Below are 23,321 nucleotides of genomic sequence, written 5' to 3' on the forward strand. Positions count from 1 at the left end.
TCATCATCATCATCATCATCATCATATTATTATTATTATTATTATTATTACAGTATAGTTCATTGTCAGTGGGGGAATTGCTTCTTTTGTGAAAAGTTCTTGTTATGTTATAATGAGTCTACAGCTGGATTTGTGAAAGAGATTCAGAAAATTCACCTTGGTCAAAGACAACATGGTTAGGAGTTCCCAAATAGAGGGCAGAGGGGAGAGTGGGGTAAATTGAGCCTTGTTTTATTTTCTGCATCACTACTTCAAGGGAATATATAATAGATATCTATGTAGATAACAAATATACTGTATCTACATATATTTCAGGATGCTGTGTATCCCTGGAAATAATCAGAATTCATGTAAACATAATATTTTTGAAAACATAGCTTGTCCAAAGAAAGTAGTCTCTTGAGCATAGGGACAGGGTAAGTTGAGCCTCCTTGCGGTAAGTGGGTGAAGGTGTCCTGTGTCAGTGGGTGATGGTGCCGGTAGGTCAAAATTTAATTAATGTAATGGTGGTGTATTACAGTATGTTGTATATCTTAAATGTATGCCTACATTCAGATATAGATATTTCTGTTCAATATCATTTACATTTACATTACATTTACGTCATTTAGCAGACGCTCTTATCCAGAGCGACTTACAAATAGGTGCATTCACCTTATAGCCAGTGGGATAACCACTTTACAATTATTATTATTATTATTTTTTTTTGGGGGGGTTGGAGTAAAGGGGGGGGTAGAAGGATTACTTTATCCTATCCCAGGTATTCCTTAAAGAGGTGGGGTTTCAAATGTCTCCGGAAGGTGGTGAGTGACTCCACTGTCCTGGCGTCGTGAGGGAGCTTGTTCCACCATTGGGGTGCCAGAGCAGCGAACAGTTTTGACCGCTTACCCTTCCATTTATTGACCAGTTGTCTAGGACATGGATGTTGTTTCGATGTGCCAATTCGTAGGCAAGATTCTTTATATGTTTAATAAACTCACACTCCATATCAGCAAGCTCAGATGTGCCTCTGCTACTCTATCAAAACTTATTTTGCACAGGTACATGTTCATTTTCTTTTTTTGTCAATGTACCTCTTCAGTGTCATTCAGTCTATTTTTTCATACAGAGTTCAAGTAACAGACACATCTCAACGTCAACTGTTCAGAGGAGACTGTGTGAATCAGGCCTTCATGGTCGATTTGCTGCAAAGAAACCACTACTAAAGGACACCAATAATAAGAAGGGACTTGCTTGGGCCAAGAAACACAAGCAATGGACATTAGACCGCTGGAAATTTGTCCTCTGGTCTGGAGTCCAAATTGGAGATTTTTGGTTCCAACCGCCGTGTCTTTCTGAGACGTGGTGTGGGTGAACGGATGATCTCCGCATGTGTATTTCCCACCGTAAAGCATGGAGGAGGAGGTGTTATGGTGTGAGGGTGCTTTGCTGGTGAGGGTGCACTCTCTGTGATTTATTTAGAATTCAAGACACACTTAACCAGCATGGCTACCACAGCACTCTGCAGCGATACGCCATCCCATCTGGTTTGGGCTTGGTTGGATTATCATTGGTTTTTCAACAGGAAATGACCCAACACACCTCCAGACAATGTAAGGGCTATTTTACCAAGAAGGAGAGTGATGGAGTGCTGCATCAGATGACCTGGCCTCCACAATCCCCCGACCTCAAACAATTGAGATGGTTTGGGATGAGTCGGACGGCAGAGTGAAGGAAAAACAGCCAACAAGTGCTCAGCATATGTGGGAACTCCTTCAAGACTGTTGGAAAAGCATTCCAGGTGCAGCTGGTTGATAGAATGCCAAGAGTGTGCAAAGCTGTCATCAAGGCAAAGGGTGGTTATTTGAAGAATCTCAAATATAAAGTGTATTTTTCATTTGTTTTACACTTTTTTGGTTACTACATCATTCCATATGTGTTATTTCATAGTTTTGATGTCTTCAGTATTATAGGAAAAATGCCAATGGGGATGAATACTTTTACAAGGCACTATATATATTCTTTAATTTTCTTTATTATTATTATAATTCATTCATAATTTTTCCCTAACCCTACAACCCCTCCCCTAATTGGAGACAATTTAATCAATTTTAGAATAAGGCTGTAACGTAACAAAATGTGGAAAAAGTCATGGGGTCTGAATACTTTCCCAATTCACAGTACATACTACATCATTTTTACAGACAGTGTATTTTACAATAGTTATCTTTTTTTTATCCCATCCTTCAGCTACCCTCAACCCCTCCCATCTATCTCTGAAGACCATCCAGTTTTGATTTCTATTTGCCACATATTATTAACTGTGCTGTTTCACAACCTATATAAATGGTTATTCAATATTAGTAGTGTAACTACACACCATTGAAGTGCCATAACTGGCGCTTCAAATGCCGTAGCAATTTTATAAAATGTTCAGTCAGATCTAATCCAATAAGCATCTCTCTAAAAAGATAAGCCGTGAAAGCCGTGTGATTTGCCTGACACGTTAAATTGTCTGTCCTGTAAGTATTGAAGCTGCAACATCGTGGCTACGACCTCCGCTTCCTGAAGAATTGCACTAAAGAAGTGGGTCGGTGTCTCTCTTCCGTTCAACGCTAACATTACATCTGACCTAACGCAGCAACTCGGTAGTTTGACGAGAAGAAAAAATAATGCTTCATTAAGGAGTGGGAACTGCTGTGTTGTGTTCAGGGGGAGAGCTTCAGCTGAAGATAATGGTAGTTGACAGCTTTCCAGCCGAAGACAAGTAACCAAATTAGTTTTAATGCAATCTCCCCCCTTTTTCCCCCTCTCTTTTCAACTTCTTTTTTTTTCCGCAGAGACAGCCAATCATGATAATCGCAGTGGGACTTCCTCTCGTCGAGAACTCTGTTGCCAGGGTCTTTTCATTAGCTAGAGATTTTGGCCTTCTAAAACTCTGGTGCGAGCTTTGTCATGTGCAGAGGGAAACAAACTCACATTAGTACACGTACACAAAGGTATTATTATACAAGCACGCACGCGCACACATAAACCAATGCTTCAGTGTGCTCGACTGCATTGATCGGCCAACAAACGTAATGTATATATTTACACCCTGATGTTTAATTATGTATTTTGAGTGGATCCCAAGCTGAATGATTTTGGAGCACCCGGCACTTCCTCATTCAAACAAACAACTATGGCAACATCTGAAAGCCAAAAACATGATTTGAATGAGAGCTAAAATTATTGTGTGGGTATTAGTGTTGTTGTCAGGTTACCAGTTACTGTTAAAATGTCAAAACAAATTGTTTTTAAGATAAACTTCTGGTAAATGTCAGCGTGGAAGAGGCAGTCTAAATAAGCCTTGGGGCATCCACAACATATACTGTAGATCCTTGGAACTGCACAACATTTGCATTATTATACACAAACTGGGCATGAAGAGTTCAGGTGAGGACAAGATACAAACTGGTGCGGGTAAACAATTGATAATGAACTCTGGTTAAAGGTCAAAGTTCACTCAGGGGTCACCCACCAGCAGAGTCAGACAAAACAAAAACATTGTGGGGATATCAATGCAAGGAAAATATGTTGACACCTTTAGTCACATAACAGCAGTTTTCTGATGGTAGAGATGTTAGAATTCAGACACCTAGATGACATGGGGATATACTGTAAAATGCAGCCATTGGTTTGAGATTGAGTACATTGCAGTTGGTGTCTACAGACTGATCTACAAATCACCTTGCACCGTAAAAAACAACTTTGTCGGTGATCAGCAACTGAGCAAAAGTGATGCTGTAGAACACAACCATTGGAAATTAGATGATAACTGTAAGTCGCTCTGGAGAAGAGCGTCTGCTAAATGACTAAAATGTAAATGTAAATAAAGGCAGCTAGTGGGAGAGGGGAACGATGATAACATTAAATAATGTTGGCAGAAACAGACTTGGGTAAACCCCCACAGTAAATCTATAGCTGCTCTCAGGCATGTTACCTTGAGGGAAACGTATGTTAAGGTTTTGATTGGAGTGCACCTTCTCTCTCAACCACAGCTCATTTGTCAATAACTTTATAGATGGATGGATAGGTAACTGAGTAACTGAACAAGCCAGTGAGAAAATACAGGCAAGAGAAGCACATTAGGTCAGAACTACCGGTGGTGTTTCCATTTGGGAAAAGTGAGGAATCTTAGGGGATACCAGAGCCATATATTGAGAAAGATTGGTTTGGTTTCTATGTCTGATCTTGTTACTATGCTGCGTTTACACAGGCAGCCCAATTCAATATCTGTTAAACTCTCCAATCTGGCCATCATCAAACAAGTGTCTCAACAAGCTCTGGAACAGGTCAAGCCTTCTAGAAGCCCTGTAATGGAGGAACAAGGCTGTACCTGGAGACTCAGGAAGTATGTCTGAGTGCTGCTCAAGTACATAGCAACCACTTGTGGAAAAGTAACTCTCTAAGATGTGGGAGTGATATACTACATGACCAAAAGTATGTGGACACCTGCTCGTCGAACATCTAATTCCAAAATCGTGGGCATTAATATGGAGTTGGTCCCCTGTTTGCTGCTATAACAGCTTCCACTCTTCTAGGAAGGCTTTCCACTAGATGTTGGAACATTGCTGCGGGGACTTGCTTCCATTCAGCCACAAGAGTATAAAAAATAAAATAAAAAATAGGTCATTTAGCAGACACTCTTATCCAGAGCAATTAGGGTTAAGTGCCTTGCTCAAGGGCACATCTACATATTTTTCACCTAGTCGGCTCGGGGATTAGAACCAGCAACCTTTCGGTTACTGGCTCAACGCTCTTAACCACTGAGCTACCTGCCGCCCCGTGGTTGGGTACTGATGTTGGGCGGTTAGGACTGGCTCACAGTCGGCGTTCCAATTAATTTCAAAAGGTGTTCGATTGGGTTGAGGTCAGTGCTCTGTGCAGGTCAGTCAAGTTCTTCCACACCGATCTCGACAAACTATTTCTGTATAGACCTCACTTTGTGCACAGGGGAATTGTCATGCTGAAACAGGAAATGGCCTTCCCCAAACTGTTGCCACAAATTTGGAAGCACAGAATCGTCTAGAATGTCATTGTATGCTATAGCGTTAAGATTTCCCTTCACTGGAACTAAGGGGCCTTGCCCGAACCATGAAAAACAGCCCCAGACCATTATTCCTCCTCCACCAAACTTTACAGTTAGCACTATGCATTGGGGCAGGTAGCGTTCTCCTGGCATCTGCCAAACCCAGATTCGTCCGTTGGACTGCCAGATGGTGAAACGTGATTCATCACTCCAGAGAATGCATTTCCACTGCTCAGTCCAATGGCAGCGAGGCAGCGAGCTTTACACCATTCCAGCCGACGCTTGGCATTGCGCATGGTGATCTTAGGCTTGTGTTCGGCTGCTCGACCATTGAAACCCATTTCATGAAGCTTCCGACGAACAGTTCTTGTGCTGACGTTGTTTCCAGAGGGCAGTTTGGAACTCGGTAGTGAGTGTTGCAACCAAAGACAGATGATTTTTACATGCTACGCGCTTCAGCATTCGGCGGTCCCGTTCTGTGACCTTGTGTGGTCTACCACTTCGAGGCTGAGCTGTTGTTGCTCCTAGACATTTCCACTTCACAATAACAGCATTTACAGTTGACCGGGGCAGCTCTAGCAGGGCATACATTTGACAAACTTAGTTGTTGGAAAGGTGGCATCCTATGACGGTGCCACGTTGAAAGTCACTGAGCTCTTCAGTAAGGCCATGATTCTGCCAGTGTTTGTCTATGAAGATTGCATGGCTGTGTGCTCGATTTTATACACCCGTCAGCAACGGGTGTGGCTGATATAGTGGAATCCACTAATTTGAAGGGGTGTCCACATACTCTTGTATATATAGTGTACCAGCCATCTGTTTAATTTGTTTCCCACAGCAAAAAATGTCACCCAACTGTTATTATTAATAGGAAAGTGGTTGACATTTACTGTTGATTGACATGGTGGAAGTGCATCTTATCAATCAAGCTCCACGGGCTGTAATTATGGGTTCTCATGGCTTGGTAATGATTTGAAAGTGTACGTCTTTGTAAATAGGCGAGTCTGGCATTTGTCAGCGGCAGTGCTATATTGCTGGTTAGCTAACAATGTTGGAAAAATTTAATTGGTAAGCAGGTGTACAAATACAGTAATTTTCTGCAGATGGTGTAGTGAGGGTGCCAGTATATTGTGTAACTGTGTTAGCCTACATATGAATGTAGTGCAGGTGCTGACATTTGAACACACACACTGAAGCAAAGATATATACCGTTGATGTGTACTCTTACCCACATATAAAAACTGCATACACATATATAAATTGTATTGTGTGCATGTGTGTGTGTGTGTGTGTGTGTGTGGTTTCACAGATAATTCCTCCTGCACATGGCATGGCATGGCATGGTCAGTGAACTTCCAAAGCAGAAAGAACTACACAGCCATCATTGAGAAATACACATAATCATCAGTATTCTTGGCTCCTTATAATAAATCCCTCTCCACCTGGATCTATAGGAGTCAAGAGAGAAGCCTTTTGTTTCAGGAGGACCTTCACACTCATCCCTATCTGGCAGCCCTCCCTGGTCCCAAGTGACACATGTGCCACTCCAGCAGCCAGTAATACCCGATTGGAGGACAGCTGATAGGAGTTAATTTACGGATCTGGCGTGTACCAACAAACCAGGGATGATAAATCCCTCTGGACAGTTGGAAAAATACAGGTGCTTGCTAGAGAGGAGTCGAGGGAAAACAACCTGGACTCAGTGGTAGATGTAACATAGTAAATGTGAATCCAGGATACTCCAATCAGTATGATATGTTACGCTTCACATGGTATGTATTCATTTGAGGATGTCCATCATCCTTTACGTATGATAAGTTACGAATTACAATTTGTATTATATGTTTCGAATTACAATTTGTTGTCATTAATGTGGCTAGGTGGCTAATGCTAAAGTTAGCTAGGTGGCTAATGTTAGCTAGGCTAGGGGTTATGGTTAGGGGTTAAGGTTAGGGGTTAAGGTTAGGAGTTATGTTAAAGGATTAGGGGAAAGGTTAGCTAACATGCTAAGTAGTTGCAAAGCAGCTAAAAAAGTAGTAAGTAGTTGCAAAGTTTCTAATTAGCTAAAATGTTATTGTCCGTGATGACATTCGAACACGCAACCTTTGGGTTGCTAGACATTCACGTTACATGCTATCCATCCACTCCGACCAAACACCCTACTTCAGTTTTTGCCTTTAGTAACCTTCTGTCTTACGTACAGTGCCAGTCAAAAGTTTGGACACACCTACTCATTCAAGGGTTTTTCTTTATTTTTAAAATGTTTTACATTGTAGAATAAAAGTGAAGACATCAAAACTATGAAATAACACATTTGGAATCATGTAATATCCAAAAAGTGTTAAACAAATCAATATATATATATATATATATATATATATATATATATATATATATATATATATATATATATATATAACTGAATCACTGGACCTTAACACCGGATCGCAACTAGCTAGCCGCAACCGAATGGATGTCGAATGGATGTTGCTGTAGGCTAATCACCACTGCCCCCGAAGCAAGCATCAGTTAGCCTCGAGCTAGCCTCGAGCAGGCCCATATCCCGGCTATCTACCTCTCTGTCTACCGGACGGGAGTAACCAGCTAACTAGCTACTTGCTATTAGCCACCATTAGCGGTTTTTCACCATTGTCTGTGGCCTGCACTACCTACCAGCCAGCTCTAGCCTGGACTATTATCAGCCAGTCTGCACTGTCTGCACAGCGCGCTATCGACCCAGAATCTGATTTTCTGCCGGAATCACTGAATCACTGGACCATTAACACTGGATAATCGCAACTAGCTAGCTGCAACCAAATGAACGTTGTTGTTGGCTAATCAGCCTTGAGCTAGCCTTGAGTCTGGCACATCTCCCGGCTATCTACCTCTCTGTCAACCGGACGGGACCTCCTAGAGTCGATACGGATTCCCGCCGATCCATCACGACTGGTCTGCCGACGTAATCGTCTGTGGTTTCAACAGGCTTCCCGTTGCGACGACCACGAAGATCCATCTGCTAGCCCGGCCCGCTAGCACACGCAAATGACAGTCGTGCTTCCTGGTCGCTGTGCTGTAGTACCAATTCGAACTGCTCTCGGACTCACATATTGCTGTTCACTGGACCTTATGATCACTCAGCTGCACAGCTCCTTTACACGGTACCCTGTCCTGTATATCTGTTTAGCCTCAGCCCAAACTTTATCGCCATTACCCGTTGTTGTCTTAGCTCTCTCTAATAACACCTGTGATTGCTTTATGCCTCTCTCCCATGTCAATATGCCTTGCCTATTGCTGTTCCAGTTAGTTCTTATTATACAATTTCACTGTAGAACCGCAAGTCCCTCTCAAACTGCCTCAAATAGTTCCTTTGTTCCACCCTCCATACACGCCAAGACCGGCTCAAATCGGTGCCTCCAGTGATGCTATCTCTTTCATTGTTACCCAATGCTTAGGTTTACCTCCACTGTACTCATATCCTTCCATATCCTTGTCTACAACGCCCGGAAATCTGCCCCCTTTATTCTCTGTACCCAACGCACTAGAAGACCAGTACTTAAAGCTTTTAGCCGTATCCTTATTCTAGTCCTCCTCTGTTCCTCTGGTGATGTAGAGGCTACACAGGCCCTGCAGCCCCCAGTATCACTCCTACTCCCCAGGAGCTATCATTTGTTGACTTCTGTAACCGTAAAAGCCTTGATTTTCTGCACGTTAACATCAGAAGCCTCCTTCCTAAGTTTGAGTTATTCACTGCGTTAGCACATTCCGCCAACCCTGATGTTCTAGCAGTGTCTGAATCCTGGCTTAGGAAGGCCACCAAAAATTCTGAAATGTCCATCTCCAACTACAACATTTTCCGTCTAGATAGAACTGCCAAAGGGGGTGGAGTTGCAATCTACTGTAGAGATAGCCTGCAGAGCTCTATCATACTATCCAGGTCTGTGCCCAAACAGTTTGAGCTTCTACTTCAAAAAATCCACCTTTCCAGAAATAAGTCTCTCACTGTTGCCGCTTGCTACAGACCCCCCTCAGCTCCCAGCTGTGCCCTGGACACCATATGTGAATTGATTGCCCCCCATTTATCCTCAGAGTTCGTACTGCTTGGTGACCTAAATTGGGATATGGTTAACACCCCGGCCATCCTACAATCCAAACTAGATGCCCTCAATCTCACACAAATGATCAACGAACCTACCAGGTACAACCCTAAATCCATAACCATGGGCACCCTCATAGATATCATCCTGACTAACTTACCCTCTAAATACACCTCCGCTGTCTTCAACCAGGATCTCAGCGATCACTGCCTTATTGCCTGCGTCCGTAACGGGTCCGCGGTCAAACGACCACCCCTCATCACTGTCAAACGCTCCCTAAAACACTTTAGCGAGCAGGCCTTCCTAATTGACCTGGCCCAGGTATCCTGGATGGATATCGATCTCATTCCATCAGTAGAGGATGCCTGGTTGTTCTTTAAAAGTAATTTCCTCTCAATCTTAAATAAACATGCCCCATTCAAAAAATACAGAACTAAGAACAGATATAGCCCCTGGTTCTTCTCAGACTTGACTGCCCTTGACCAGCACAAAAACATCCTGTGGCGTATTGCATTAGCATCGAATAGCCCCCGCGATATGCAACTTTTCAGGGAAGATAGGAACCAATATACACAAGCAGTTAGGAAAGCAAAGGCTAGCTTTTTCAAACAGAAAGTTGCATCCTGTAGCACTAACTCCAAAAATATTTGGGACACTGTAAAGTCCATGGAGAATAAGAGAGGCTAGGAAACACTGTCACCACCGATAAATCTACAATAATTGAGAATTTCAACAAGCATCTTGCTACGGCTGGCCATGCTTTCCACCTGACTACCACTACCCCGGCCACCAGCTCTGCACCCTCCGCTGCAACTTGCCCAGGCCCCCCCCCCAACCTGCTTCTCCTTCACACAAATTCAGACAGCTGATGTTCTGAAAGAGCTGCAAAATCTGGACCCATACATATCATCTGGGCTAGACAATCTGGACCCTTTCTTTCTAAAACTAGCCGCCGAAATTGTCGCAACCCCTATTACTAGCCTGTTCAAACTCTCTTTCATAACGTCTGACATCCCCAGAGATTGGAAAGCTGCCGGGGTCATCCCCCTCTTCAAAGGGGGTGACACTCTAGATCCAAACTGTTACAGACCTACAGTGGGGAAAAAAAGTATTTAGTCAGCCACCAATTGTGCAAGTTCTCCCACTTAAAAAGATGAGAGAGGCTTGTAATTTTCATCATAGGTACACGTCAATTATGACAGACAAAATGAGAATTTTTTTTCCAGAAAATCACATTGTAGGATTTTTAATGAATTTATTTGCAAATGATGGTGGAAAATAAGTATTTGGTCAATAACAAAAGTTTCTCAATACTTTGTTGTATACCCTTTGTTGGCAATGACACAGGTCAAACGTCTTCTGTAAGTCTTCACAAGGTTTTCACACACTGTTGCTGGTATTTTGGCCCATTCCTCCATGCAGATCTCCTCTAGAGCAGTGATGTTTTAGGGCTGTCGCTGGGCAACACGGACTTTCAACTCCCCTCCAAAGATTTTCTATGGGGTTGAGATCTGGAGACTGGCTAGGCCACTCCAGGACCTTGAAATGCTTCTTATGAAGCCACTCCTTCGTTGCCCGGGCGGTGTGTTTGGGATCATTGTCATGCTGAAAGACCCAGCCACGTTTCATCTTCAATGCCCTTGCTGATGGAAGGAGGTTTTCACTCAAAATCTCACGATACATGGCCCCATTCATTCTTTCCTTTACACGGATCAGTCGTCCTGGTCCCTTTGCAGAAAAACAGCCCCAAAGCATGATGTTTCCACCCCAATGCTTCACACTAGGTATGGTGTTCTTTGGATGCAACTCAGCATTCTTTGTCCTCCAAACACGACAAGTTGGTTTGGTTTCATCTGACCATATGACATTCTCCCAATCCTCTTCTGGATCATCCAAATGCACTCTAGCAAACTTCAGACGGGCCTGGACATGTACTGGCTTAAGCAGGGGGACACGTCTGGCACTGCAGGATTTGAGTCCCTGGTGGCGTAGTGTGTTACTGATGGTAGGCTTTGTTACTTTGGTCCCAGCTCTCTGCAGGTCATTCACTAGGTCCCCCCGTGTGGTTCTGGGATTTTTGCTCACCGTTCTTGTGATCATTTTGACCCTACGGGGTGAGATCTTGCGTGGAGCCCCAGATCGAGGGAGATTATCAGTGGTCTTGTATGTCTTCCATTTCCTAATAATTGCTCCCACAGTTGATTTCTTCAAACCAAGCTGCTTACCTATTGCAGATTCAGTCTTCCCAGCCTGGTGTAGGTATACAATTTTGTTTCTGGTGTCCTTTGACAGCTCTTTGGTCTTGGCCATAGTGGAGTTTGGAGTGTGACTGTTTGAGGTTGTGGACAGGTGTCTTTTATACTGATGACAAGTTCAAACAGGTGCCATTATTACAGGTAACGAGTAGAGGACAGAGGAGCCTCTTAAAGAAGAAGTTACAGGTCTGTGAGAGCCAGAAATCTTGCTTGTTTGTAGGTGACCAAATACTTATTTTCCACCATAATTTGCAAATAAATTCATTAAAAATCCTACAATGTGATTTTCTGGATTTTTTTCTCTCAATTTGTCTGTCATAGTTGACGTGTACCTATGATGAAAATTACAGGCCTCTCTCATCTTTTTAAGTGGGAGAACTTGCACAATTGGTGGCTGACTAAATACTTTTTTTCCCCACTGTATATCCATCCTGCCCTGCCTTTCGAAAGTTTTTGAAAGCCAAGTTAACAAACAGATCACCAACCATTTCAAATCCCACCGTACCTTCTCCGCTATGCAATCTGGTTTCCGAGCTGGTCATGGGTGCACCTCAGCCACGCTCAAGGTGCTAAACGATATTATAACCGCGATCGATAATAGACAGTACTGTGCAGGGCCTGTTGTCGGAGGGCCTGTTGTCTGGACCTATGTCAGTCTCTAAGGGGGTGCCACAGGGTTCAAATCTTGGGCCGACTCTTTTCTCCGTGTATATCAATGATGTCGCTCTTGCTGCTGGTGACTCTCAGATCCACCTCTACGCAGACGACACCATTTTGTATACATCTGGCCCTTCATTGGACACTGTGTTAACAAACCTCCAAACGAGCTTCAATGCCATACAATAATCCTTCAGTAGCCTCCAACTGCTCTTAAACACTAGTAAAACGAAATGCATGCTCTTCAATCGAACGCTGCTGGCACCCGCCCACCCGACTAGAATCACTACTCTCGGCGGGTCTGACCTAGAGTATGTGGACAACTACAAATACCTAGGTGTCTGGTTAGACTGTAAACTCTCCTTCCAGACTCACATTAAGCATCTCCAATCCAAAGTTAAATCTAGAATCGGCTTCCTATTTCGCAACAAAGCCTCCTTCACTCATGCTGCCAAACATGCCCTTGTAAAACTGACTATCCTACCGATCCTTGACTTCGGCGATGTCATTTACAAAATAGCCTCCAACACTCTACTCAGCAAATTGGATGTAGTCTATCACAGTGCCATCCGTTTTGTCACCAAAGTCCCATAAACTACCCTCCACTGTGACCTATACGCTCTTGTTGGCTGGTCCTCACTACATATTCGTCGCCAAACCCACTGGCTCCAGGCCATCTATAAATCACTGCTAGGCAAATCCCCACCTTATCTTAGCTCATTGGTCACCATAGCAACACCCACTCGTAGTATGTGCTCCAGCAGGTATATGTCACTGATCATCCCCAAAGCCAACACCTCCTTTGGCCGCCATTCCTTCCAGTTCTCTGCTGCCAATGACTGGAACGAATTGCAAAAATCTCTGAAGCTGGAGACTCTTATCTCCCTCACTAACTTTAAGCATCAGTTGTCAGAGCACCTTACCGATCACTGCACCTGTACACAGCCCATCTGAAATTAGCTCATCCCCATATTGTTATGTATTTTGCTCATTTGCACCCCAGTATCTCTATTTGCACATCATCTTTTGCACATCTATCATTCCAGTGTTAATACTAATTGTAATTGTTTTGCACTATGGCCTATTTATTGCCTTCCCTCCATAACTTGCTACATTTGAACACACTGTATATATATTTTCTGTTGTATTTTTGACTTTATGTTTTGTTTTACCCCACATGTAACTCTGTTGTTGTTTTTATCACACTGCTTTGCTTTATCTTGACCAGGTCGCAGTTGTAAATGAGAACTTGTTCTCAACTGGCTTACCTGGTTAAATAAAAAAATTTAAATATTTGAGACTGCAGCACAAAAAATATGTGCCCGCGCTACAGACGGCTATATCGGTCCGCTAATACAGGACTAGTAAATGCCCAGTGCACTATTTTTGTGCTGCAGCACTCTCAGCACCCCTACTTCCCGCTGCAGTCTCAATCGCAGCAGGACTTTCAAAATGGACACCATAAGCGCCAGTAGCTTATACACAGACATATAGCACTACCAATGATGTGTAGTTCAGTGTACTTTGTTTTATTTTTCATGTCTTTGATACCTAAAAGGGTCCACCACAGAGGTGAGCAAATCAAAGTCTGCCGGTCATTCACTAGCAGGGAGGATATTAGACAACAACGGTGGTGTCCCCTTTCAAAGTGTCCATGATACAAAACATACTCTGACGAAGCACTTTGGACAGGGAGAACTAGGGAGAATACAGATTAGGAAAAAATGTATTTCCTCCACATTTGCTTTGATACAAAGGGCACATCAAGAAGGACAACTCCTATGCTACATTCGCTTCATGTCTGGTTTTTCAGGTGTTCATTTGTTCACTCCACAAAAACGCTACTCCTCAGCGCTTTCACCAAAGGTGATCAGCTAAACTAGTCATTTGGCTGTGAAGTACTAAGACACTGTTCCCTTGCAAATGTTCAGTCTGTGTTTCTTCTTATCCTTTCAAACTCAGCGAGGAGGAATACGCAATTAGAGATAGTAAAGATGGGAGAGTGTGAATGCGAAAAGAGAGAGAGGGGGGCGGGGGATAAAAGTATTGGGCTTACATAACCGTCTGGGAAGACGAAAAGCATCTCTCAGACACACTTTAATATTCAACACTAGGAGGAGAGAAAGAGAGAGGGACTTTCGCCTGCCGCTGTTACGCATCCGACGTTGACAAGCGGATCTCTCATTCAAAGACAGGCGGTTGTTTTTTCCATCAGTGACTTTATGAGGCTCAAATGTTTCATTTCTACATCTCTGGCTTTGTACTGTTAGACCCACCAGGACTCGGAGTAGCATCCCAAACACTTCTGTAAGAGACACAGAGAGAGAGAGAAAGGAAGGGAGTGAGAGGGAGGGAGGGGGGATTAATAGAGAGAGAGACAGGCAGACAGAAAGAGAAAGAAGAAAGAGGAGTGGAGGAATGCAAGCTGAAAAAAGTGAGTGACAAATAGAGGTTAGGTGGAACAGAGTGAAAAAGAGACATTGCACCGTTAGAATTCATCTAGATGCTGTGATGGCAATAGTTGTTTCATTCTTCTTTTCATACAAAACATCATAATTAGTTTTGTGGAGTTGGTGAATAGTTTTGTTGATTTGTGAAAGTGGTCAGCAATAGGCAGGATACTGAAAGTGTATCAAGACCAGACTTGGGAAAATAATTTTCAACAGCGGGATATGGCTGGCCCCAGGCAATACAGTTCTGGCCCCATCTCAACTCCATGTCCTCAAAAGCCCAATTGTTATGATTATATTTTCAGAGACATTAAAAACGTGTGTACTATGCAGTAGTGGTAGTAACAAGAGCAGAGAATGCAGTACAAAGGAAGCAGTATAAAGTATGATGTTGTGTTGCTGTCAGAAAAAAATGCTGTAACTGTACAGGGTGAAAAACGGCTGTTTCGGGGTAAGCAAAGCAAGACTAAAACCCACTGCCCTTTCAGATCAAAACACAACGTAAAGCGCTTTTATGATTCTAGAAAAGTATTTATTATTCATGGTTGGGAAGTACACCACGCGACGGGGCCGGCCAGGGATGAGCGAACCGCTTTGACACTGCAGTGTTGGCTCTAATCCTCAGGGCACCCTACAATTTAGCCTACTGATTCCTTCTCTTTGAGCTCCAGACAAGAATAGGGCTGACCCTTTGAAATGGGAGGGATTTCAAACCCAGTCTACCAAAACTAAGTTGGGGAAATTTTGGTAGCACTTTTTTAAACTCCAACAGGTATACTACATTACGATGCAGTAGTAATGTATTGTAAGACTTGTCGTAAGCAATCATGGCCCCCTTAAAATGTATTATTATTATCTAATAATCATCCCAATTTAGACAGTAGGGATCAGGGTTTGAAATCCTCATCCATCCCACATTTGATCAAGCCAGGGTCAGATGGATTTCACTAGGTGCTGAAAGTCTGTAAACCCACAGGACTGATTTGAAAATAGAAACAAGTGCTGTTTATTCAAATTAAACAACAAATTATAGATTGGGTTTATCTGTTCAAAATGCAGACAGTGTCTCTGAAAGCAGACCTTTAAAAGGACAAGTTCTCCTACTTTTTTTGTTTTTTACCTACCCATGGGTCAATGAAAAAGAGGGTAGGATTGCACACAAAGTAGACAGACTCCAATAACAGTTATTTTCTTGTGGCAGCAGTGGTAAACTTTCCATACTCTCCACATGCAAGATTCGGAGGCACTGAGGCGTCGAGAACCGACTGAAGAAAATGCAGATTCTGTGGAGCCAGACGATAAGCAGAGAGAGAGAGACTTAGGATGAATCCCAAATGGCACCCTATTCTCTAAATAGTGCACTACTTTTGACCAGGACTCATTTTGACCATTGCGAAGTTTGTGCCTCTTTATGATAAATATTCAGATCAACTCTACTTTCAAAAAGAAAAAGCCTCTGTTTTTCAAAGGATGTTCTTATTATTCAATGTTCTACCGATGTACATCAATGTGGTTTGGTCTGATAAAGTAAATTAGACATGTTAGGTGAACAATGGGCAGGATTATGTACCGCTGGTCATGGAGTGATATAGTAATGTTGCTCAATGAATGGACTGTCTTTGTTCACCACACAGTCCTTAAAGGTAATGGAAGTCCTAAACAGAGGTCTAATTTCCTTACGACAAGAGTTTGGTCATGTAATGTTCAATATCCCTGAATGAGAGCAAAGGTTTTCAAGCTGAAAAAAAAGATGGGAGTACACATTCTCATTGGACAAGTTCAAGTTAATCATAGCTTTGCTCATATAATGAGGTCCTTCTCATTCTCGGTGGATTGGAGATTCGAACCAACTTACCCAAAAACCCTGAGACCCGAAAGTACTCATAAAACAATGATCCAATCAAAACCATGGATTTGATTAGCCCAGGAGCATCAGCACTTCAGACCTCAGGGAAGATGACGTCACTTTACTCAGCCATCCACAACTTTATTTTCATCAATGGTTCATTGTTTACCTAGCTAGCTACATGTCTTAACAAAAGACTCCACTATGAAAGTAACCATTTCGGTTGTGTTTGTAAATTCAGTCTGAGTATGCCAGAGCGCAGAATAACTGATGAATTTATGAACGCTCAACTCCCGTTGAATATGGCCGGTGTCAGTAAACGTCTGCAAAAAAGCGTGTTTAAATTGTTGCCAGCAGCACAGTTACAGTCACCAACGCTCTGGATAACATGAAAACAGCCTAACCAGCTCTGCTAGGGCGCGTAAAATGGTCAGTGAGGTGTTCTCTCATATGTGTCTGGAAGTAGTTAGCAAGCTAGCCAATGTTAGCCAGTTAGCTTGCTTTGCTACAGAAGACCGAATCAAGGCGGTCAGTCGGTAATATTTTATTACGTTACAGCCTTATTCAAAAATTGACTCTTGCCTTGACTCTTCTTGGGTACGACACTACAAGCTTGGCACACCTGTATTTGGGGAGTTTCTCCCATTTTTCTCAGCATATCCTCTCAAGTTCTGTCAGGTTGGATATGTAGCGTCACTGCACAGCTATTTTCAGGTCTCTCCAGAGATGTTCGATCGGGTTCAAGTCCGGGCTCTGGCTGGGCCACTCACGGACATTCAGAGACTGATCCCGAAGCCACTCCTGCATTATCTTGGCTGTATGCTTAGGGTTGTTGTCCTGTTGGAAGGTGAACCTTCGCCCCAATCTGAGGTCCTGAGCGCTCTGGAGCAGGTTTTCATTAAGGATCTCCCTGTACTTTGCTCCTTTCATCTTTGCCTTGATCCTGACTTGTCTCCCAGTCCCTGCTGCTGAAAAAAATCCCCACAGCATGATGCTGCCACCACCATGCTTCATCGTAGGGATGGTGCCAGGTTTCCTCCAGACGTGATGCTTGGCATTCAGGCCAAAGAGTTCAATCTTGTTTCTCATGGTCTGAGAGTCTTTTAGGTGCCTTTTGGCAAATTCCAAGCAGGCTGTCGTGTGCCTTTTACTGAGGAATGGCTTCCATCTGGCGACTCTACCATAAAGGCCTGATTGGTGGAGTGCTGCAAAGATGGTTGTCCTTCTGGAAGGTTCTCCCATCTCCACAGAGGAACTCTGGAGCTCTGTCAGAGTGACCATCGGGTTCTTGCTCACCTCCCTGACCAAGGCCATTCTCCCCCGATTTGGCCGGGCGGACAGCTTTAGGAAGAGTCTTAGTGGTTCCAAAACTTCTTCCATTTAAGAATGATGGAGGCCACTGTGTTCTTGGTGCCCTTCAATGCTGCAGAAATGTTTTGGTACCTTTCCCCAGATCTGTGCCTCTAGACAATCCTGTCTCGGAGCTCTACGGACAATTCCTTCAACCTCATGGCTTGGTTTTTGCTCTGACATGCGCTGTCAACTGTGAGACCTCATATAGACAGGTGTATGCCTTTCCAAATCATGTCCAATCAATTGAATTTACCACAGGTGGACTCCAATCAAGTTGTAGAAACATCTCAAGGATGATCAATGGAAACAGGATGCACCTGAGCTCAATTTCGAGTCTCATAGCAAAGGGTCTGAAAACGTATGTAAATGTATGTATGTATGTTTTATATTTTTAATACATTTGCTAAAATTTCTAAAAACCAGTTTTTGCTTTGTCGTTATGGGGTATTTTGTGTAAATTAATGAGGACATAAAAAATAAAAATAAATTTTTTTTAGAATAAGGCTGTAATATAACAATGTGGAAAAAGGGAAGGGGTCTCAATACTTTTCGAATGCACTGTAATTGCCATAATGTCTTGCATTAACGGGTCATGGCCTTACTGGATGAGGAAATTGATCCAATTGTCCTGTAGCCAAGGGGAGACATGGGGAGAGAGATCATGGTATTGTGTGTGTGCGCCTGTGTGTCTATGGCTATGTGTGTGTGTGTGTGTGTGTGTGTGTGTGTGTGTGTGTGTGTGTGTGTGTGTGTGTGTGTGTGTTCTATGTGGGTGTGTGTGTGTGTGTGTGTGTGTGTGTGTGTGTGTGTGCGCCCGTGTGTGTGCTCCCAGGTGTACATGTGTGCCTGCTTAGCTGAGGACAGCTTGACATTCATGGTCTAGAGCCAGTGTAAATGGTGATGTGTGACTCTGTGGGTGGGCCAGGACAGGAGAGAGAGAGAGAGAGACATAGAGAGAGAAGGAGAGAGTGGCTTACCATAATGAGATGTGGCAGAGGGGGTAATGTATTACCCAGACCTGTCTATGGGATAAGTCATATCACTAATAACTAGTGATGTTACGTTTGATACCGGAGCTCTGAGGCATGCGTCGGAATCGCTAAGCAGCTAACTTCGAAGCAGTGTGCCAATGCGTGTATCACTTTATCCGAAGTGATACGGATGCACACATCCTTGTACACGTACATTTTACATTAACATTTTAGTCATTTAGCAGACTCTCTCATCCAGATTTACAGTTAGTGCATTCATTCACCTTAACATAGCTAGGTGGGACAACCACACATCTCAGTCATAGATGCTTGCTAAAAAACTTTAATGAGCAAGCCTTCCTTCATGACTTGGCCTCTGTAAATTGGTATAGAATCAGCTTGATCCCCTCTGTCGAAAATGCTTGGACCTTCTTTTTTGATATTTTCAGTGGTATTGTTAACAAGCACGTCCCCATAAAGATAATGAGTATTAAAAACAGGTTCAGCCCCTGGTTCGACCGTGATCTGGCAGAGTTACTCCACCTCAAGAACACCATTTGGTGTTCACTACAGCTAGCGACTGGAACGAGTTGCGAAAAACACTCAAACTGGACAGTTTTATCTCCATCTCTACATTCAAAGACTCAATCATGGACACTTGTGGCTGCTTCATGTGATGTATTGTTGTCTTTACCTTTTTGCCCTTTGTGCTGTTGTCTGTGCCCAACAATGTTTGTACCATGTTGTGCTGCTGCCATGTTAGGTCGCTACCGTGTTGTTGTCATGTTGTGTTGCTGCCATGCTGTGTTGTTGTCTTAGGTCTCTCTTTATGTAGTGTTGTGATGTCTCTCTTGTTGTGATGTGTGTTTTGTCCTACATTTCATTTTTTATCCCAGCCCCCATCCCCGCAGGAGGCCTTTTGTCTCTTGGTAGGCCGTCATTGTAAATAGAAATGTGTTCTTAACTGACTTGCCTAGTTAAATAAAAGGTTCAATATTTTTTTCTTTAAAAAAACAACAACATTTTCCTCAATAAAGTAGCTATCAGCAAAGTCATTGTTAGTAGTGGGTACAAAAGTGAAGTGCGAGTGTTACATCGCAAAAGTACATCTGTAGCTCAATTGGTAGAGCACGGCGCTTGTAACGCCAGGGTAGTGGGTTCGATCCCCGGGACCACCCATACGTAAAAATTTATGCACACATGACTGTAAGTCGCTTTGGATAAAAGTGTCTGCCAAATGGCATATTATTATTATAAAAGGCAACAAAAAAAAGGAGGGGTCAAGTGGGGGTGGTGCTGTGGGATTATTTATGATACTCTTTGAAGAGGTAGGTTTTCAGATGTTGTTTTTGGAAAATGGGCAGGGACTCTGCTCACCTTGCTTCAGCTGGTTCCACCATTGGGGTGCCAGGACAGAGAAAAGCTTTGACTGGGCTGAGCTGGAGCTGCCCTCCCATAGGGGTGGGAGAGACAAGATACCAGAAGTGGCAGAACAGAGTAATCGGGTTGGGGTGGCGCACAATCGCCCATGGGGCGGCGCACAATTGGCCCGGCGTCGTCCAGGGTAGGGGAGGGAATGGCTGGCAGGGATGTAGCTTAGTTGGTAGAGCATGGCGTTTGCAACACCAGGGTTGTGGGTTCGATTCCCACGGGGGGCCAGTATGAAAATAAATTAATAATGTATGCACTAACTGTAAGTCGCTCTGGATAAGAGCGTCTGCTAAATGACTGAAATGTAAATGTGTACAGTTTGGGAAGACAGACCCAACATACTGTAAGTCATAGTTATTATTATTTCAAATCAATTGAACATTTCAGGTACACACATTCCAAATACAAACATTGAAAAGTTTCACCAAAAAGTGCATGACCTTATATTTCAAATTCGGTACTTAAAAAATACCAGAAAACAAATTGTAGAATGAGTAGATCACTACATAAACTAATTAATAGCATCATGCCTATATTAGGCTTATGGCTCTAATAAAAAAGAAATCTGTCAAATTATGTCTCACCATTATTTTTCATCTTTATTTCTCATGATTGTTCACGTTGATCAATATTTTGGCTATGCTGGAGTATTGTAAATGATCAAATAAATGTCTGATCAAAACATACTGTACAATTCTGAACAATAAGTCATTTATAATGCTAATTCAGAGGCACCAATACATTTTCCAGTACACGTATTGTGTGCTGTTTTCATGTACATTCCCTTACGTATTTGTATTTATTATGGATCCCCAATAGGCGCTGCCACGGCAGCAGTTACAGGGCAGTTATACATTTTAAAAACATTACAATATATTCATAACAGATTTCACAACATATTAAGTGTGTGCCCTCAGGCCTCTACTCTACTACCACATATCTATAACACAAAATCCATGTGTACGTGTGTATAGTGCGTATGTTTTTGTGTGTTTGTGTGTTTGTTTGTGTTGCTTCACAGTCCCCGCTGTTCCATAAGGTGCATTTGTATCTGTTTTTTAAATTAATTTTACTGCTGGCATGAGTTACTTGATAGAGTTCAATGTAGTCATGGCTCTATGTAGTACTGTGCGTCTCCCATAGTATGTTCTTGACTTGGGGACTGTGAAGAGACTTCTGGTGGCATGTCTTGTGGGGTATGCATGGGTGTTCATTCAACGTCAATACCTCTCACAAATACAAGTAGTGATGAAGTCAATCTCTCCTCCACTTTGAGCCAGGAGAGATTGACATGCATATTATTAATATTAGCTCTCTGTGTACATCCAAGGGCCAGCCATGCTGCCCTGTTCTGAGCCAATTGCAATATTCCTAAGTCCCTCTTTGTGGCACCTGACCAAACGACTGAACAGTAGTCCAGGTGCGACAAAACTAGGGCCTGTAGGACCTGCCTTGTTGATAGTGCTGTTAAGAATGCAGAGCAGCGCTTTATTATAGACAGACTTCTCCCCATCCTAGCCACTGTTTTATCAATATGTTTTGACCAGGGTTACTCCAAGCAATTTAGTCTCATCAACTTGCTCAATCTCCACATTATTCATTACACAATTTAGTTGAGGTTTAGGGTTTAGTAAATGATTTGTCCCAAATACAATGCTTTTACTTTTTGAAATATTTAGGACTAACTTATTCCTTGCCACCCATTCTGAAACTAACGGCAGCTCTTTGTTAAGTGTTGCTGTCATTTCAGTCGCTGTGGTAGCTGACGTGTATAGTGTTGAGTCATCCTCATACATAGACACACTGGCTTTACTCAAAGCCAGTGGCATGACGTTAGTAAAGATTGAAAAAAGTAAGGGGCCTAGACAGCTGCCATGGGGAATTCCTGATTCTACCTGGATTTTGTTGGAGAGGCTTCCATTAAAAGAACACCCTCTGTGTTCCGTTAGACAGGTAACTCTTTATCCACAATATAACAAGGGGTGTAAAGCCATAATACATTCGTTTTTCCAGCAACAGACTATAATCAATAATGTCAAAAGCCGCACTGAAGTCTAACAAAACAGCCCCTAATCTTTTTATCATCAATTTCTCTCAGCCAATCATCAGTAATTTGTGTTAGTGCTGTGCTTGTTGAATGTCCTTCCTTTTAAGCGTACTGAAAGTCTGCTGTCATATTGTTTACTGTGAAATAGCATTTTATCTGGTCAAACACAATTCTTTCCAAAAGTTTACTAATGGTTGGTAACAGGCTGATTGGTCGGCTATTTGAGCCAGATAATGGGGCTTTACTATTCTTAAGCAGGGGAATAACTTTTGCTTCCCTCCAGGCCTGAGGGCACACACTTTCTAGTAGGCTTAAATTGAAGATATGGCAAATAGGAGTGGCAATATCGTCCTCTATTATCCCTCTCATCCCTCTCAACCATTCAATTCCTAATCAATCCACTGGGATTTAACAGTTTTTACAGTCATGTTCTTAATGTGTGCATGATTATTAGTAACTGGGATAAGCAATTTCATAAATGTGTCATGTGCAGCATCTGGTTGCTCTTCATTACACACAGACCAACACATTTTCTTCACTTCAACAACATAGGAATCACTACAGAACTTCTTGTATGACCTCTTATACACAATATTAGGCCTAGCCTATGGAACTTGTGTTTTCCTAGATATGGCTACTATATTGTGATCACTACATCCGATGGATTTGGATACTGCTTTTAAACAAATTTCTGCAGCATTAGTAAATATATGATCAATACTTGATGATTTCATTCATGTACTGTTTGTACCTACCCTGGTAGGTTGATTGATAACCTGAACCAGGCTGCAGGCACTAGTTACAGTTTGAAGCTTTCTCTTGAGTGGGCAGCCACTATGCTTCTAAGGTGACTCAGGCTTTACTAATTCTTGTGAACAGCGGTGTAAAGTACTTAAGAGAAAATACTTTAAAGTACTAATTAAGCAGTTTATTTGGGTAGCTGTACTTTACTATTTATATTTTTGATAACTTTTACTTTGCTTAATTCCTAATGAAAATATTGTACTTTTTACTCTATACATTTTCCCCACAACGAAAAGTAGTCATTTTGAATGCTTAGCAGGACAGGAAAATTGTGAAATTCACACACGTATCAAGAGAACACATGGTCATCTATACTGCCTCTGGCCTGGAGGACTCACTAAACACAAATGCATCTTTTGTAAA

This window comes from Coregonus clupeaformis, chromosome 29, assembly GCF_020615455.1.
Source record: "Coregonus clupeaformis isolate EN_2021a chromosome 29, ASM2061545v1, whole genome shotgun sequence".
In the NCBI taxonomy this organism is placed as follows: Eukaryota; Metazoa; Chordata; class Actinopteri; order Salmoniformes; family Salmonidae; genus Coregonus; species Coregonus clupeaformis.